Here is a 20,788-nt window from a genome sequence, read left to right on the forward strand (position 1 = left end):
ACTCTTTGCCCTGAGTCTGGGCATCCTTTCTCCGCACTGACCATTCTTAAATGTCACACTGTGTTACAGACTCAACCATTGTTAGCAAGACTAACAATAGGTAGTTCTTGGTTATAAAGAGCTGAGAAAATCAAAAGAAATATTTCTTAAAAGTATGTCCCTGGAATAACTGGGCTACAGAGTGGATCTCCTTTAAATGAAGCCATCTGAAGAGCTGGCAAATCATGGTTTGTCTGCGGCTTAGAGAGGGGAAGGGTCGGACCGTTCCACTTCGATGTGAGCTGCTTTTGCTATTTGTTTTTTGGCTGAGATAAAAACATATATTGAGATGAATAACACTGTATTTTGTCAACCTATCTTATCATATTAGCAGACTCTGAATTTTGTAATAGTAGCTTTCTAACCAGGGTATAAATTATGAATCAGATGATTTTAATTGATAGGTAAACACATATTGGTTAGTATGACTAATAGGGTCAATATGTATATAATAAGTTAGGAGTTTAGAAAGTCTGACGTTAGATTCTGAATTGGCATATATGCCATACTTTAATCTTTCTAAGTCATAATTTTAGAATAGAATGTTGAGCATTCAGGGCAAATCGAAGCAAGTCGTTTTCTCACCAAATCACTATCACAAAGAAGAGGTATGTTGGTGGTCAAGATAGAAAATAATTATTTTGAAAGGTACTCATAAGGGCAGGTTAGTGTTTTGGAGCTGTAGCCATTAGAGAGGAATTCTTAATATCTGTGCAAAGGACAGAACCTTGTGCTTCCAGAAACGATCTATAATCCCGACTAGAAAACAGCTGGTGTGGTCAGTTGAGTATTTCTATCACACAGAGAGAAAGCCAGGGCCAGGGACTGATGAGGATTCACAGAAGAGAATGGATTTAGAAAGTCCTTTGTGGCAGGGACCTCAGTAAGGGTCCTCCAGCATATTAACAACTCAGATTGAGACTGAGAAACCAAAATCTGATGTGATAAAGTGAAAAATGACCCTCCTTCTAAAAGTTTGACTGTGATGGAGGAACTGGGAATTGAAGCAGAAACCACCACTTCAAAATAGGCTGCAGGAGGAGCTGCAAAACAGATAAACTAGCAAAACAATATAATACCGATCGCAGATCATCGGGCTCAAGGTCCTTAACCCCAGAGTGCTCAGACCTCATGTTCTAGGGTCAGACCACAAAGTGATGAACAAGTAACTCTGCTTGGACTCATGTTTTCTAGAATAAGACCAGTGATTGTACCAGAAATACCTAGGTTTACAGATTCTGATCCTTCCTTGTCAAGATACCTTATGAGCAAGTCTGGTTCTTTAGAGGTCTTATGTAGACTTTTCCAAAAACCTCCTTCTGAGTTCCCTGTAGTGTATGATGTCCCTTGCTGCAGCAAGTAACATACCTATGGTAATTGACTTTAGGGGGCCTTTGACTGATGACCATTGTTATGAATCTTATTTTGGGAATCTTAATTCTTCCCATGTTCTCAGAGTTTTAGGGGAGGAAAGATCCACAAATGAACTGGAATTTAAAAGGCCTCCTCTGATCCACGGGTGGAGAGAATCAAGTGTGCAGCGCCACCGTGGTCCAACAGTCCCCTGGTTGCAAGGGCCCAAACACTTGTACACTCTAGGTGGGGGTGAGTGGGCTATCACCATCCACTGTGGGTAGGAATTATTTCTCCAAAAGTGCTCTCAGCCCCTGACAGAACACTGTTGGTTCTTGATGAAGCCCTTTTTGAGAGCTAGGTGCTGAGCTACGTGCTGCAGAAGATGCTCAAGATGGGAAGAGGCCCCTGCCCTCAAGGCCAGAGAGGAAATACGCACAGACCAGTGCTTGGTGTGGGTCCTGTCTGGAGGTGCTGTAGAGAAGATCAATGTAGCCTAGATTTTAGCCTACAGGGCATCAAATAAGGTACACTCAGCAATAAATGAATAAAGAGGGAGAAAGAAGAGATGACTCATGTTGTAGACTGGATGGACTTCAATGTCAGTAATTTCCTTAACACACCGTGTACCCAAGGAAGCATTTAATAGATGTCTACCTAAGTGGTCCAACACCATCCTGAAAACCCAACTTACCAATAAGGTCTTCAAGTACTTATCTGTAGTTCTTAGTGCTTCTAATAGCTTTTCCTTTTCTTTCCTTCTTTTTCTTTCGTCCTTTCTTTCTTTCTTATCGTGTGACTTTTATCTGACCATATTTTGACAGCTGAGTTTTATGACTCATTTGATTAACGTTGACCACCTGTTGGGTTAATGACAGTTCACATTTAAATTAGGGAGTTTTCATTACAAATATTATGGTGTGACTTACTTCAGAGCAATGGCTGTTTTATCCTATTGCAATCTTTATACCAGACATTTTACCTTCCAAGTACAACAAAGAAGTGAATGAAAACATCAGGAAATATGATCCAGGTCTCTTACCTGCATCTGAGTTTTGTGTTTTGTACGTTTGGAATTTCCCACCTCAGAAACTCATGGTACCTGTGTGGTCTGTACCAATATGATATTTTATTTTCAGTTTTCTTCAATTGTCCTGCTTTAAATTGTTCACTTTCAGAGTAGAGCTAAGTCTTGGGTGAAAACACTTTGTTGCCAAAAAAGGAAATAAAATAAAATGAGTGCTGCCTGACCTGCAGCTGATCATGTCCATAATCTGGGGAGTACAAGTAACTCAACTCTATACACCTGGTGTCTAGGAGGAAGCAAAAAAGGACAGAGACAGGGGCCGAGGAAAGAAGACTCCCAGAGCCAAGAACCTCTCCTCCAACAGAAAAGGCGCCCATTCCCTTCAGACTATTTTATTCACCCAAAGGTGAAGTTATTTCAAAAGAATTCACTGTGCTTAACTCAACAACAGAGAAATGAACTCAGCATCATCCATGGGTGTGTCCTTCTCATATGACCTCATGGCCGTGGGTACCATTACAGGATAACAAGCCCCCTCATCCAGGAGGCGCCAGAGGAATGGCCCACAGGTCAGTGGGTTGAGCAAGAAAGACCATTAAGATTCCCATCAACAATTAGAGTCTATTACAAAGTTAAATAGGAACTCAAAATGTTGTTCACCTCACATTTTATTTAAGTGGATGCTGGTGATTTGATATCTTCTTTAGCCTGAGACTGGAAGGGTTTGAAGCCGCACAAGTGAGCACCTGGCCTTTGAAGGTGGATGTTGAAGGAAAAGGAAATTTATGTGCTTCCCATCTTAAGGGAAGGCAATCCATAACTCATTGCAACGTCTCGTTTCATTTTATTTTTTCTGTTAACACACATGATAACCATACATTTGAGTCTAAAATTAGGACGTATAGCCACGTGCATGAGGTACGCGTTCCACCTCATTTCTAGGTCTCGCAAGAAAGACTGTAATAAGAACGGCCCATTGATCTTACCTGTGTCCCGGACGTCCTCCAAACGGGTGTCAGATTTTCCATATTGATGTCATCAAACGTTGGCAGTCTCGGTAGTGACTACACTAGACAAATTGTCAGGGGAAGGAAGAAGGGTTTTTTTTCCTTCTCGAGCAGCTGGACTTAGAAAAGAAGACAGGCATGAAATTTGTGGGTTTCAACAATGGCAAGAACTACCAATTGTGTAATCCAATTTCAACAGGGGATTTCTCTTTATCTTAATAACTAGTGAAATGGGTGGACCTCAAATTTCATTTCAGTTTGGAAACATGCCTGACATTTTGGAGATGTTTATCCCAAACTCAGCCAACTATATAAACCTCTCCAGGTCCTAAAATCTTTCTGGGAATGGCACCAAAGCAGATTTTTTGGTGAGATTTCTAATACTTCCAGCTTCTGGAACAGCCTCCCTCATAATCCTTCAGTAATTCAGCCTCTAATCCAGACCTGAAGGAAGAACACAGACAATTCTGGAAAACAAAAATAATGAACCTGTAGGAACCTGTCTACATTTCAGATAAAGTTTCAAGGAAGTTCTGTCTCCAAATCACACATCCCTTTCTATACTTCAGTGAAATTCTTTTCCTGCTGTTTGTGTGCTTAATTCTCAAAGCATTAGGAAAAGAATATGTCCCAACACAGCCAGATTCTTCAAAATAAGGAAGATTATGAATAAATAGGAACCTTAACATGCAGGTTGCTATTTTTGCAAAGTGTTTCTTCATCTTCTGCAATCTTTTCCAATTCCAGAGATAAGCAATTCTATCCAGCCTTCCCGTTCCCCCAGGAAGTTCACTTTTTCATGTGAAAAGGAATATTAAAAATGTACTCTGCATGTCAGTCATTTCTCATGACAGCCAAGTTCAGTCTTCTTTGCCAGAGCTGTGCTTAATTTTGAGGTGTTTCAAGTCTTTGCTGACTTGTGCCCAAAGACATAAGAATGTTGAAAGTGCAAAGTCGTACAAGTACCAATAAAGATGGAGTTTATGTAATTGGAAGTGGCAAGGAAACAGACGGGTCCCACAAGGCAAGGATGGATTACTGGGCAAAGCAAACAGATCTGAAGGTCAGGCTTGGTGCCAGGGCACATGGAGAATGTGGGGCTGTGCCATCCATGGGACTCGGCAAGAGAGAAGGCTCTGCGTGGACTGGAGGGGTGCAGAGAGAGGGCGGTCACCACCAGAGCACCCGTCAGCCCCAAGTCAGTTCTGGGGGCCCAGACTATAGAGGGCTACTCAATCCACAAGTGTGTCTAGGGGCTGCAGGTCCCTCCACTCCAGCCAGCAACAAGGTCATCACGGGAGCTGCCTGTGCCCCTGGGGAAATTCACAGGAGGTCTCAATGGAGATGAAGCTGAATCACCTTGGGGAAAGACCCCCCCCCCAAAGGATGCATGTGAGCAAGAAGGAGAAAGGCTTGGCTCCAGTATTCTCTGAACAGCTGACACTGAGAACAGTGCATCCAGGAAGCAGTTTGATATCTTCCTAGTCACTCTGACTTGCAAAAATATACAACAGACACACACACACACACACACATACACAAATGGACTCAGGAAAGACTTCTGATTCATCTAGGTTTAAGAAGGGGTGTCTGTAAATTTTGAGTCTGGGATGTTTATATATAACATAAAATTTACCATTTTTTTTAATCGTTTTTAAGTGTGCTATTCGGCATTAAGTGCATTCACATTGTCATGCAGCCATCACCACCATGTACCTCCGAAGTCTTTTCAACTTGCAAAACTGAAGATCTGTCCCTATTAAACACTAACTCCCCACCACCCCCAGCCTGTGGCGCCCATCTTCTACTTTCTGTCTCTGAATTAGACCACACTGGGGACCTCAAGTGTGTGGCATCAGGCAGTATTTGTCCTTTTTCATCTGGCTTCTTTCACTTAGTGTAATGTTTTCAAGGTTCGCCCGTGTTGTAGTATATCTAAGATTTTCATTCTCTTTTAAGGTTGAATAATATTCCACTGTATGTACATAGCACATTTTTTCTCATTTATATTTATTATAAAATACTGACTCAATTCCCTGTGTTGTGCGATATATCCTTGTACCTTATTTTATACATAATAGTCTGTATCTCTTAATCCCCTACCCCTATCTTGCCCCTCCCCCCTTCCCTCTCCCCACCAGTAAACACTGGTTTGTTCTTACTGCACATTTTTTGAACCATTCATCTGTCAGTGAACACTTGGTTGCTTCCACACTGGGGCATGGTGAGTAATGCTGCTATGATCATAAAGGTTTATACCCACAGTAAAAGTTTGGACCTGCCTTCCCATTCAGGTCCCTCATTCCCCTCTCAAGAGAAGACCATATCCTGAAGTTACTTTTTATCTTCCTCAATAACTTATTGAAATCGTCAACTTATGTATGTATCCATCAATATACATACCATTTTTGTGTGCTTTAAAGCTAGCAGACAATCTATATTGCCTGGTTTTGTACAAGATTCTATAAGCATATGTCTACATTTTAAAGAATGAGAGAAAGAAGGAAAAGAAAACCAGTATTTTATCAAAATCTAGTTGAGAGTTGAGGTATGATTTCTACGAATGTTACCAATAATTATTTTCATTTTTATCTTATTTCCCTCCAACTATCTTACCTGGTACCAGGGACACAATAAACTTAAAAATAATTGTGAATAGAAGTTTTCAAAGTACCTTTCTTTTTTTCTTTTTTGAGGATCTAAGTCTCCATGCCAGGGCAGGCCCTTTAAGAAGGAAGGTGTTGGGTCCCAGGATGTGCAGGCACCCTGTTTCAGTTAACGCAATTTTAGCTGCAATCAGAGATCTGAGGCTTAAGTCTGCAGGGCTTTATTTCTCACACACCTAAACCCCATCTGGAGGCTGGGTGTCTGTGAGGTGGTTGTCCAGACAATCACTGGGGCCAGGCTGGCTGCGTCTGTACCACATGGCTTCCCACACGGTCCTGGACAAGGTATCCTGCAGGCAGGGCAGGAAGCAAGCCTGGGCGGTAGTGCTGGAGATCGGGGCTGTGCCTCCAAGGAGCCTGAGCGGGTTGCCTGGGTCCACATGTGGATGGTCATCACCCGGCCCCGGGACACAGTGAGTCCCAGGCCCGGGTGGGGTGAGATGATCATGCTGCAGTCCAGCCGTGCACCTGCAGGAAAGGAAGAGGGGCTCGGGAGCAGGGTGGGTGGGGTGGGTGGTGGTCTCCTCTACATTCACTTTATCCGCTGCTCTGAAGAAGGACTCCTCCCACCCAGGGGAAAGTAACACCACCAGGGGGGTCTCTGGGCCTCCAGACACACTTGTGTTTTGCACAAGGTTCCTGCAGGTTTGAATTTCTCCATAATAGGCCTTGCTCTGCTGTGTGTCTGACATTCTCACTAGCTTTCTCCGCCCCACGGACTCCCTGATTCACATCTTCCATCTTATTTTTTTCTTTCTGCTTTCCTTTTTCCTGTCCTTTCTCTAGTGCTCCTGGCTCTGTAAGGTCCCCAGGTAATATACGGACAAGGTAAGGAATGTGTGTGTTGGGCCAGCGGGAACCCCGTGGCCCTTTCCTCACCAGTCTTTGGCCAAATTCCGTGGGAAATGTCACACAAAGAGCTCTCCCAGGATTGCCCTGGGGACACTGGGTGCCCGGGAGCCTCATGAGATTCTGGTCCAAAGTTCAAAGGCAAGAACCAGGTCTACAAAGTGACAGTTGCAGAGACAATGACACTTGGTCCACACCCGGGGTCAGCTACAAACAGAGCCAGCTCTGCCTGGCCCCATGCAAAGAGCCCCTCTGTAGTCCCTAAAATTCTGCTTCCCAGAAGCCTACTCTGCCAACACAAAACACAACAACACATGAGCAAAAAAGAAAAGTTTCCTGTTTCATGTTAAAGAGGACAGATATTCTATCATTGATTCAGAAAGGAAATGTGCTGAGGGTGAACTCAAAATGCAGCTGAAGCAAACCCTGGGGACAGCTTACGGGATGGGATTTGAGCGCGGCTGTAGAATGGAAACAGATGTACTTCATGGAGGAAAGAAAAAATGTTTGCTTTTTGGGTCAAAGCAGCAGCAGGCTAACACCTGGACAAAGGATTTCCAAACGAAAATGATCAATTGTGTCTGTTCTTGAGAAGGGTGCAGGGAGAGGAAAAAGGTAGCTGCCATCGCCAATAGTAACAGGATACGTGTGAGCCCCGCACAGCTCCGAGAGGACAAAAGGACCACAGGCAGCTCCATTTCATCTGATGATGGGAAGACACATGGATAAGAGGACCACGGGAGGAACAGCTGGGACGCCCGGTCTGTTTTTATGCCTGGAGTTCCCGTAGCTGCCTGCACACCCTGCTCTCCTCCCTTGCATATTTAAACTCTCCCCTGCTTGGGCAAGTCAACCGGCAATTTCTTTTTTTAAGTTTGAAAGATTCTTTGCCCTCACTCATCTGTCACTGCTGTCATCAGGACTCCAAGCATTTCACCTGCAGCTTGCAATGTGCTAACTCAGGCCTTTGATCCACGTCAAAAGCACTTGATACCGAGTGTAATTTTGCAAAGAAAAGAATCCTGGGGGAGAGCTTTAGGAGATGCCTCTGTTTTTAACCCTGCTTCCAGAAAGAATGAGACACCAATGCTTCCACTTAGTGCCTTTGCTTCTCAGGTGAAAGGATCACTTCTGGTATCTGAACAGGATACGGTGAACATTTCAGAGATGAACTTGAGAATCATCACGTGGCTACCAGAGTCTTGGGCTGAGTGGACCAGATGGTGAGCAGATTTAAGCAATCTTCCAGTCTCTTGGTCAATGACTGAATTTCCTGTGCATGTTTGCTGCCCATCAACAGATAGAACTCTTTCTAGAGCAGCATCTTGGCACATGGGAGCATGGACGGCGGCTCTTTTGGAGGCCCCTGTTTGGTTTGTGTAAGACGTGTGCAGCCTTTGCCTGCAAAGGCGGGCCTGGGTCGGTGGCCACCTTTGTCTTGCTGGTGTGGACAGAACCTGGTCTCTACGAAATAAACAAGGGTGAGCACAGCAGGGAGAAATTGGGCATCTGCCTCAGTCTTGCCCTGCCTTTTCAGAGAGGAAAATTGAAGAGCACGACTCCTTCAGCTGTGAGGAGAAAGATCGTTCTTTCCAAGCTCTCCCCAACGGCCCTTGTCAACACCCCCCCCCCAGGGTCACCCACCATCACTGTGGACGGGAAAGACCTGGGAACCCCCCCAGGCCATACTGACCCCCACCTCCAACAGAACTGAGGTGCTTCTGTGGCCCCAGATCTGACTCTCAACCTGGGCGGCATCGGTGACCCAGGACAGGATTTCAAGGGGGCAGCGATCACCCCGGGATCCCCCAGAAGGGGCATCAGCTCAATCACACACTCCATTCTGATAGTAAAAACGACCACAAAATACTCATGTTGAACTATCAGACGTGATGATTAAAACAACATTTTCCATTTGCCATATCAAGTCTGGACTCTTCCACGTGGTTCTTGAATTAAAACAGCCATCTTGCACACTAGTACTCTTAGATAAATAATCTCAGATATCTGAATAACCTAAGTCATCGAATCTGACTGAGATGAAGAGCTGGCCTGCACTGGGGTGAAACGGACCCTAGGATAAATCAATGGCCCCAGGGACTAGCAAAGACGGCCCCACGCAGGGCAGCCGATCACTCACTACGAGACAGGCCGGCGCTGGTGCTTCCACTGTACCGTCCGTGGCTCAAAGGTGGCTACAGCTGTTTTTGTGGATGAAGACAGTGAGGCTTAGAGTCTGAGATTCAAGTCCAGACCCATCTGGGTCCAGAACGAGAGCTCGACTTTTACTAGATGCCTGGAATCATCTGTGTGTGTTAGTCTTACAGATGGGAAGGCTGACAAAATTTCGGGATTAAGTGTGGTCACCTTTGTAGCTGTGATCGCCCCCCCCACCCCAGCTACCAATCAGGTCTCAAAAAGGGCACATGGAGCATCTTCAATGAGGAGGAGAGTGAACGGAACGTCCCCTGAGAGACCGTGTGGCCCTGGCAGGAGATTCTGCTAAGAGAAGCCGCCAGCCCCCTGAGAGCCTGGCCCTGGGCGGGGGTCCTCACCGGCTCCCACTGTGTCTGCAGGCCAGACACCCCTCAGCTCCCTGCCTTCCCCACCCAGGAGCCTGGGAGTCCTGGTCTTCCCCAAAACCACAGGGCCAAGCCCTGATTATTTTCACCATTCACGCCAGAGTGGGGGAAAATGCATTTTGTAACAAATAAAACGGTTTAGGATATCGGGACTCAAAGTTTTCATTTCTTGAGCTCTTGCAAATTGCAAGCCGTCACAGATGCACGGCTTTCAAGAGGGTCTATTTGACGTCATAACCTTCTGCTTTGATGGCTTTGCTGACACAATACTGTACCCCGTTAATTCTCACTCCCAGCTCCTCTCTGCCTCCGACATGAGGCTGCCTGAGGAGTGCCAGGCTGAGGTGGGGCGGTGGTGGGGTGGGGTGGTTCTTTCATCTTCACCAAGAGTAAGAAGTGACGGTGAGCATTCGAGGGGGCTCAGGGCTGCTTGGGAAGCTGACTGAAGATGAACGAGCCCTATGTGTGGACCCTCCCTGAAGAGACAAGGGGCCCGGGCTCTCTGCGGGGTCATGTGGTACCACTAACAAAGGCGCAGGCAGAGCCGGGGGCTGGCCTCTGGCAGGTCCATGACCAGGTGGGCTTGGCCACACTCAGCGTCCGGTGACCATTGGGGAAGTGCTCATTCGAGCAACTCAGAAGTGACCACGGGATCCTAACACAAAGAGGACGGTAAATTAGCAGAGAAACACTGTGTAATAGAGCTGCTCACACCGTGCTCAAGGGGACTCCGGGGACCAGCCAATCCATGCGAGAAGAATGGTACCACTCGAAGGGGTCCACAAGATTAATCACCGCCGCGATGCAGATTTAGCGCGTTAGGTGAAAAGATAAATGTGTAAAAAGCTGTGTCAAAACCCATGGTGTGGCCCACACGGCAATTCAGGGTCAGTAATTGAACTTCGCTCTAATTATCCTGGGGAGATAATATTAACTTACAGTCGGGCGCGAGCAGGAGAGCCCATAACTCATCACTGGATGGGCGGCTCATTGCATTGTGTTATTGAAATATGATGGCTCCATTTTTATCCTGTCATAATGACAACTGATGTGCTTATTTTCTTTCTCTGCGCCTCTAGGGGATGATGAAATAGTAAGCAAACATTCTTTCTGGTGAAAGAGCAGCACTTTATCACGCGGGCTTCAGCTCTGAAAAAGCACTTGTAACCTCAGAAACAATTTCCCGGAACGGAGGCTGCCTCCGGGTCCGTCCCGTCCCCGGCCACCGGCCCGGGGGTGTGGGTGTCAGCAGCCCTGGCTTCCCTCCACGGCTCCAAACCCCTCTCCACGCAAAAGCATGACTCTGTTACTCATTTTTTGGGATTCTTAGGCACCCAGGCCTCTTTAATTTACTGGTGTCGCAGGGTGGAGTGTTTGGGAAGGAACAGAGATTTATTAAAACCCAAACTCTGGTTTTATTGCTGTGTTTACTCTTCAGGCTTCAGAAGTCAACACCCCGACTTCATTGGCCACCTTTTTTTTTTTTTTAACTTTGCTCCCCTCGGTGATATTTTCTTTCTGTTTGCTTCACAGATTTGTATTTACATCCTGAGAATTGTTCTTAATAAATTACAGACAAAGGCAGGGATAAAGGCCTCTGCCTTAAACTTTAAGATAAAGTCCCATACGATTCAAAGCAAACACTGTTTTTCTGGTTTATTTGAAATGAGGCTAAAGAGTATATATTTAGTTGGAAAGAAGGGGAATCCCCTCTAAAATACAGACGAAGTGGTCAGGAAGGACGTGGAAGAGGCCAGAAGCTCCCTTCAAGGCGTCAGGGAAAGTTCGAGGGTAGCTACAGGGTCCCTACGCGCTGACCCCCTGAAGAGAAGTGTGAGAACAAGTTCAGCTGCAATTAGGCAGCATAAGTGAGGGCGGGGCGGCTGGGGCACCTTGAGGAGAGACTGCTGGTAATGAGATGTGGGGAGAGAGATGGCGGCCTGGCCCCTCCCCAAAGCCCCTCACAGCTGGGAAATTAATGGAGATCTTCGTTCTCAGGGAGACGCTGGTAAATAAAGGCTTTAGGAAGCCCTCCGCCCTCCCTCTGGGGAAGTTTATCCACAATTCGACAGTTTGCTATTTTAATTGAGACCAGAAAGCCAGTGCAGAATCCAAGATCGCAGGGTAAAAAGGAAGCTTGTCTAAAATCATCCGCCCTCGGTCCTTACCCTGGACCTTGGAAGGTGGTGGCCATGGGCAGCAGTGTCCGGGCTGTTGGCTGGGCAGAGGTGGGACGCCCTCCCCAGGGACCCCTCTCTCGGAGACGCATTCGCTGTCATTAAGCTTAAAAAGAGGCTCCCAGAAAGCTTTTGATGAGAGAAAAATGTACTTTCATACGATCGCAGGGCCCTGGTTTCTGCCTTCCTGGTCCTAGCGTGGTGTGGGGTCCATGGAGTACAGGACTGAGGGGGAGTTTTTAAGACAGTTCACAGGACAGACGGTGACTGATGCTGCCCATGTATTTAGCGTTAGTGGGAAGGCAGAGTGAACACACTGACTTATCAAAATCTGCTTGGACCCTTGAAGGCATCCATCAAATTTCAGGGTCACCGTGGTAAGAGGCTCTCTCCTCTCAATTATTCTGATTCCTGGACTAGATAATCAGAAGGACATCACTCATTCATAATCACCGTGTGCCGGCTTTCAATGGGGGATGAAGGACTTTCCATCTGTATTTCTTCCTGGGTTTTCTGGTCAGTTATCACCTTAACACAGGAATAAACGCACAGAGCAAAACGCCTGGGAGATGCGGGTGACAACTGCCCAGAGATCTAGGCTTCTTCGTGGAAAAGAGATTTAAATGCTCCTAGTAACATGAACATCAGATTTGGGTCCACGTGGGGACCAAAGTTGCTGGCCTTTCCGTGAAGGAGCAGAGGATCGAGGGTGATGGGGCATCTATAATCTGAATCCACAGCTCCCCACAGGCTGCGGGACTTTGCTCTACATTGGAGTATCAACATGAAGGGAGCAGCAGGGTGAAGCTGAACAAATCTACTTACACAAACTGCCAGTTCCAGTTAAAACCGCCCAAAATCATCCCCCAGATTCTGTTGACGCGAAGTTGCTTTCCCAGTTTCTGCTTTCTTTAGTGATGTCTCAGCCAGCCGGGAAGACAAAACAGCACTTTAAAAAGACATTAGGTTCGTATTTACATGAAAGATCATGACAACCTGGTAAAGCATTACTGTCTGTAAAGTGTTATATATTTTAAGGGCCCTCACAATTTATGTTTCAAAATTTTCTTCCTACACACTTGCAGTGTATAATGGACGTTCCCTATGACGTTTATAAAGGAACAGCTCTGATCTGCTAGCTAAATGGTATGCAACGTTCTATAAATTATAGTCTGAAACTTGCTCAAATGTGCAAGTATTTCTGGGACAGATTTTTCTCCAAGAAAAATTGAAAGGAAATGTGCAAAGGTATAATCCGTTACAACTGTGTAAAGGTGTGCCTGGAACATTACTCTCAGAGTACTCGGGGTAGCAGATGGGAGGACATTTATTTGGTGGTTTATTCTATTAGGCCTAGACTTTTTTATTTATAGAGACTCTAGCCAACAACGTTAGGCATCTTGCTGGATCACATCAGGCAGTATTCTTCAAATTTTGTTCAAGATAAAAACTGTTAACTGAAATCACATCCCTACCTCATAACTCTGCTTCTCTCAGTTTAGCTGAGGTCAAATCACCTGGAATAAGGGGATGTCTCAGCTCCCTTGCAGCTAAATGTGACCGCGTGACTAAGTCCTGGTGAGCAATGTAATTGTTCAGTGTTGTGTGGCAGCTTTGGGGTAACGTCCTTTACAAGAGGGGACGTATGCCCTTGGAATCTCCTACATCTTGCTTCCAGCTCACCCCTTGAACTGTGATCTGACCACCAGAACACCTCCTGGAACCCGTGGTGAGCCCAGACCAGGTCACAAAAGAACCCCCAATGCCCAATGCCTGCCGTGGATAGTCGCCATCCAAACATTTATATATATATATAATTTCCTTATCCAATCCTCTGCTGATAGGCAATTAGGTTGTTTCCACATCTCAGCTATGGTGAATAATGCTGCAGTGAACATGGGAGTGCAGCTATCTCTCTGAGATCCTGATTTCATTTCCTTTGGACATAGACCCAGAAGTGGGATAAGCCAGACGCAGTAAGAAAAACACTGCATGACTTCACTTATAGGTGGAATCTAAAAAAGTTGAACTCTTAGAACCAGACAGTAGAATGATGGTTACCAGGGGCTGGAGTTGGGGGAAGGGGGAGATGTTAGTCACAGGATATAAAGTCTTAGTGACGCAAGATGAATACATTCTAGAGGTCTGATAAAGAGCTTGGTGACAATGGTCAGTAATGCTGGGTTTTATACTTGAAACTGGCTAAGAGAGTAGATCAGGTGTTCTTACCACACACACAACAAAAGCAACTCTGTGAGGAGATGGGACCGTCAATTAGCTTGACTACAGTAATCATTTTACAATGAATATGTATATCATAATGTCATGTGTCCACCTTAAACATACACATACAATTTTTATTAAAAAATCTCTTTTGTTCAAACCTATGAGTCTCCATGACACAAGTCAACCTACTCCTTACTGACCCAAGTCCCCATCACGTGGTTGTTTATGATGCAGAACTTTCCCTTTTCTATTTCTCCTTCCTCTGCTTGAGTCTCTCCCTCTCTCTTGCTCCAATGAGTCCTGCCTCTGTCTCTCTCTTCTCTCACTCATTCTCATTTCCTTCAACATGTTCCTTTCTCTCTTGGTCCCTACTTAATCAATAGTAGCCCTTGGCATCCCTCTACTGCAGGATTCTAAGAAGATTGTAGAATGGAAAATTTATCTAGTGCAACAAGTCTCCCCAGATTCAGAGCTCTGGCACATATATAGCCTTTCCGTTGAGTACTGTGTTTCCAAAGTTTTGCATTGCTATTCAGAAGATAAGCATTCAGAAGAAGAACCCCTGACTTCAGACTATACTACAAAGCTACAGTAACCAAAACAGTGTGGTCCTGGCACAAAAACAGAAATATAGATCAATGGGACAGGATAGAGAGCCCAGATTAAACCCATACACTTATGGGTAATTATTTTATGACAAAGGAAGCAAGAACATACAAAAGACGAAAGACTTTCTCTTCAATAAGTGGTGTTGGGAAAACTGGACACCTACACGTAAAAGAATAAAATTAGAACATTCTAACACCATATACAAAAATAAACTCAAAATGGATTAAAGACCTAACTGTAAGACTGTATACTATAAAACTCCTAGAGGGAAAGATAGAATATTCTTTGACATAAATTATAACAATTTTTTTGTATCTGTCTCCTAAGGCAAAAGAAACAGAAGCAAAAATAAACAAAAGGGACCAAATTAAAGGAAAGGAAACCACTCACAAAACAAAAAGACAACCTACTGAATGAGGGAAAATACTGGCAAATGATATGACAAATAAGGGTTAATAGCCAACATATATAAACAGCTCATACAAATCAACATCAAAACAAACAAACACACAAACAAACAAGCAACCCAATTAACCAATGGGCAGAAGAACTGAATAGACATTTTTCCAAAGAGGAAATGCAGATGGCCAACAGACACATGAAAAGGTGCTCAACATCACTAATCACCAGGGAAATGCAAACCAAAACCACAATGAGATATCACCTCACACCTGTCAGAATGGCCATCATCAAAAAGAACCCAAATAATAAATGCTGGAGAGGGTGTGCAGAAAAGGGAACACTTGTGCACTGCTCATGGGAATGTAAGTTGGTGCAACCACTATGGAAAACAGTATGCAGGTTCCTCAAAAAACTAAAAATAGAACTACTATGACCCAGCAATTCCACTCCTGGGTGTATATCCAGAAAAAAGAAAAAAACCCAAAACATAAAGACTTATCCAAAAGATACATGCACCTCAATGTTCATAGCCAAATTATTCACAATTGCCAAGATATGGAAGCAACCTAAGTGTTCACCAACAGGTGGATGGATTAAAATATGGTGTGTATACACAATGGAATATTACTCAACCATAAAAAAATGAAATTTTGCCATTTGTAGCAACATGGATGGACTTGGATGGTATTATGCTAAGTGAAATAAGTCAGAAAGAGAAAGACAAATACTATATGATATCACTTATACATGGAATCTAAAAAATACAACAAACTAGTGAATATAACAGAAAAGAAGCAGATTCACAGTTATAGAGAACAAACTAGTGGTTACCAGTGGAGAGGGGGACGGGGGGCAGGACAGGATAGGGGAAGGGGAGTAAAAGGTATAAAATATTAGGTATAAAATAAGTTGCAAGGATACATTGTACAACACGTGGAATATAGCCAATATTTTATAATAACTATAAATGGAGTATAACTTTTAAAAAATATAAATCACCATATCATACACTTGTACCTTATATAATATTGTACAGCAACTATACTTAAATTTTAAAAATTAAAAAGAGAAGGTTAATAAATTAACCTAGACATTAAAAACAAAAAAGAACAGAACCCAAACTCCCCTACCTAAAGAAACTGGGCACCAAAACCTTTAAGCGTGATGTGTCCACCTTGACCTGGACAGGCTTCATGAGGTGGTTATAATGCCCTTCTTAGCTCCTGACTTTACCGGGTAGAACATCCAAAATGTATGAAATAAGGCAGCAGCAATCTCACCCGTCTCTAATAAGAATATCACACTCGTGTTCTAAAATGCTTTTGCCCATCTACACAGTGCAGCCTAAAATGAATTACTTTCTTCTCTTGTTTCTCCCATCAAATGGGTTCTTAGAAATGGGACTGGCCGTGGTTCACTGAGTGTCAGTGCCCTGCTTCCGATTTATTGGCCAATTTTGTTTGAGCAAGAAATAGAGGGATGTGCACACCTGAACATTTATGTTTGGTGATAATTGTACAAATTTTCTACATCTGTTTTCAATTCTTCCACAACAAAATTTTTAGCAAAGTTCTCATCTGTAAATGTCCAAGAGAAAATCCCATGTTTATGGGTGGGATCAGGAATGGAGGCTTGAGGGTCCCTGAGGACAGGGGCTGGGTCTCCTCTGCTGTTGGGTCTACACTCCAAAACCAAGGGGGAAACAGAGTAGGTTCCCGAGAGATTCCTGTTCAGTGAATGAAGACACGAATGATGAAACAACTCAATCAGTTTGCTGACCTTATCATACATTAGAAAATATATAGAAAAATATCCAGATGAATTGGATTGATTAGGCTTCAATGAGGGTTGATTTAGTGATGTCTAAGTGTCTAAATGATAAGCTGTTTCCAAACACAAACAAAAATAGAGACAGGATTTGACATTTCTTTACCCTCTTTAACCAGATGCATGATTGCCACTAGATTCTGGAAACTCTGGCAGGTGGAGATAGAAGCCACTTTGTTATAAATTCATAAAATGAAAGATCTTCTACCATTAAGCTGACACTTGACTCACAACAATGGATTCAAATGTAGAACCATTCCTCGTTACCTTTTCCCCCCCTGTGCCAAATATTGAGAAAATAATTATCCTAAAACCGTTATGATTATTTTAAAACCACAATGAAACTAGGACATGACATGACAGTTCAGGGGAGAAAATATAGCTTAAAAATTTGGCATTTAACAATGACAAATAGTTTTACATTAAAATTAATTCTATTAACACATTACAATATGTTCTATGTCAATTATATGCTCCATAAACATTTTCTCAAAGGTAAGAATCTCAAATCCCATGAATATCTCAAAATCAGTTAGAAAAGTAAAATAAAAATAGAAAGTGAAGAATTAATGAAGCAACATTTGCAGGGTTTACAACATTCCAACCCTTTTAAAATATGGCCCAGTCACTCAAAACAAAGCGTTCTTAAAGAGGTTATAGGTCACACAGAGGAGAAGTAGCTGTGGTCCTGGCTTTGATTTTTTGTTCTGTTGAGTAGGCAGAGGAGACGTGAAGATTAATTTTGAAAAGAGAAATGCTTGGTGACAACAGAGAGTTACAGATAAAGTGTTGGGAGAATCTGATGGGCACAAGCTGAAATTGTCAGGACTCTCATAAGCAAACTCTAGGGTAATGGTAAAGGTTTCACGGAGCGATTAGAACCTGATGTAAACCTGAAAGGATATGAATGATTTAGACACAGATACAGGGGCCGAAGAGGAGAATAAACAAAGACTCCTGTACTGTTGTCTGTCATCGCAGGTTGGTTCCCAGAGGCAGGGTCAGAGGCAAGAGTTTGGGAGGTGGTCCCAGGACGAACCAGTCAGGAAGGGGGGAAGGAAGGGCGTGTTAATTAACAGGGTACCAGGGAGGCACCACTGGGGACCCTGGGAGTTCAGGCTTCAGGGTGGTCCCCCGGGGAGAGGAGCTGGGGATTCCCCTCCGACTCCCTCAGGTCGCTGGACAGGGCAGCTGTGCCTGGTCCCCTGAGTGTTAATTACACCGCACGTCCAGCTTCCCTGGGACCTGCACACAGAGCAGGTCCTCAGGCAGACTGTGCCCCAGGTAGGAACAAGCTTTCTTTAGGAGACCGACAGGTGCCAAGGGGTAAAGGGCAGGGCACCGTGGGGTCGGCAAAAGTCATGAACAGAAACAAAGTCCAATTCTTCTGGAAGATTTCTTTTTTGAAAGAATATAGGAGAATGACTTTTAAAAAGTAAGGGGAATTTTTTGTTACTGTTTTAGATGAAGACACGTAATTCTGGAGATGACCACCTTTTCTGAGTTTATGGATTCCCTAAAACTCAGATTCCACGGGATCAAATGTACTTGCTAGAAATGTAACAATATGAAAAAATTCAACAAAATCTAGAGGAAATTTCCAGACTCCAAACTCTTTACATCATAGAGAATATACAATATAAAACTTACCAGGTTTGGAAAAACTCAGGGGAAAATGACTCATCATCAGAAGGAAAAAAAATTCCATGGCACCCCCATAGAAGGCAGAGATGTTGGAATTAGCAGACGGACAAGTCGAAAGAACTGTTATTCTTATTTTCAGGCATTCATGGGGGAAAGGTGGATAGAATTGGTAAGCAGAGAAGGAATCTTAGCAGAGAAATGTAAACTGTTCTGGCAGGAGTAAAATGCTTTCTGGAGACCTAGAAATCCACATTTGGCAACCTCAAATTAATCACTCATTTGTCCAACAGACCCTTAGCCCAAGTCTGTTCTGTGCAGAGTGCTATTCAGGACCGTGGGACACAGGGATACTGGATAGTTTACATTCTGGTGGGAAAGCATCTAATATATAATTACATAAATATAAAGTATAATGTCAGGCAATAATTACATGTGCTGTAGGAAAAATAAACAGGGTGAAGGGATAGAGGTTTTCAAGGGATGCTATTTCAGATAGCAGTTTCCTGGAGGCATAAAAATCCCTCCCCCACAGGACCACTGGGCCCGTGTGGAAGGCTGGTATCAGGAAGAGGAGGGAAAGCCACAGGCAGAGCAGGAGCCATGGCCAGGCTCCTGAATTACCGCTGAGCAGTTGGGGTGGAGTTTCCCCTTTGTCTCCACCTCAGGGTGCCTGTTTTCTTCTCCTTTTGTCCACTGCTGAGTTCAGGTGTTGAAACCTCAGGCAGAGCCAGCAGGATTGGGTAACGTGCCCTGCAAAGTCAGTTATGTGAAGAAGGATGAAGGGTGATGTACAGATGTGTCTTACTGCGACCCCGGACAGTGAGGGTCAAGTTCTCTTATCAAAGTACAGGTTTGTTAGTTTATAAGAAATAGGGTCAAAGTCATTCTCTTTGGTGTTGTTGAAAAAAAGTTTTTTTTTAATGAAAAACAGATGTAGGCCTTTGAAAGGAAATTCATCCTTATGGTAAAAAAAAAATGTGTTTCATTTCAAGCATTTTGGAGTAAAGTGGGCTAGCTAAGAATGATAGCATCTCCCCATTCTCAGGAGACCTGATCTTTCCTCCCCCTACCCTTCCAAGTCCCCTCCCCGCTACGGGCCCCCTTCCAACACGTAAGTGCACAGAGAGCCTCCGGTCACTGCAGACCCAAAATTATGCAAGAGGTCAGGCCAGATAGTGAAGATGAAGATGTGTTACTTCCTGGAAGGTCAAAGGTGGAGGGAAGGTCTTAGACACCAAGAGAAGGAAAGAGGAAAGATAAAAAGGAAGGTGAGGAAACAATTCACCTTGGAAACAATTACCTGAATTTGACAACACAGAGTGTCCACGGTTTTCCCCAGCGTCAAGAACAAAGTGTGCAGGAAGGAAGACAGGGCATCGCTGGAGCGAGACAGCCTCCTTTCCCATCGCAACCTCAGCGCCAACTCACGGGTGCTGGTGAGGAAACACTAAGATCCACCTTCCAGACATTTTCCTTTGCAGAGAAAAGCAGGAGATACACCTGTGGGATAGAGAATAAAGACTTATATCAATAATTTAATAAAGCAGTAGATGCAGAGACATATACTCGTAGGTGTCTCAAAAATCTACGTGTTAGTCCCAGGTGTCCTCCAATTTGAGCACATTTATGACTTGTTTATTTCATTCTGTGCCCCCTCCAGGCCAGGGCCTGTGCCACATTAGAGGGAGCTCTGCAGATGGCATCAAAGGTTCCCGATGAACTAGCGGTCCTCTGTGATTATCCTTGGAAGCAAGCCCTGCAAAAAGGCAAAACAACCAGCAGTGCGGAAAGAGGCAAAGTCTTGAAACAACCCTTATCTAGAAAATGTTGGTTGTCTTGGCTTAGAAGAGGCCAACTTGCTCAAAGAAGTATTTCAGCTGCATTGGGGGAACCAGAGCACTTTGAATTCACTCTTGGGAAAGTTTGTTCCCCAAGCTCAATCCAGAGGGACCCCTCCATCAGTCGGTCCACGTGTTCTGAACCCCCAGCTGGCCTTTGGTGCTCTGAAGACCTTCCAGTGGCCGTCTTGCAGAGGTAGGCGGCCGTGCCTGAGTGCAGAGTGTGTGCGTGATGGGCAACCCAGGGCCACAGAGGTAAATCGGAGAGAAATGCCACCAAGCAGAGCATTCTTCCTGTCGCTCCCTGGCTGTCCCTGAGGACGGTCCCTTTAGCCTCTCCAAGGCCTAATGTGTTCAGCCATGAAATTGGGACTTACATGTGCCCAGGGTCCTTGCTAACACTAACATCGATGGCATTCTACTCTCTCAAATCTAAACCAGTTTGCCACAACTGACCACCATCTGCAGCTTCTCAAGATGAGAGAGGGCCTCCTGACACCGTGTTCTCTCCAGGCATCACTGAAGGTTCCTTGAAAGCAGCA

This window comes from Balaenoptera borealis, assembly GCF_965194805.1.
Source record: "Balaenoptera borealis genome assembly, chromosome: 2".
NCBI classification, from domain to species: domain Eukaryota; kingdom Metazoa; phylum Chordata; class Mammalia; order Artiodactyla; family Balaenopteridae; genus Balaenoptera; species Balaenoptera borealis.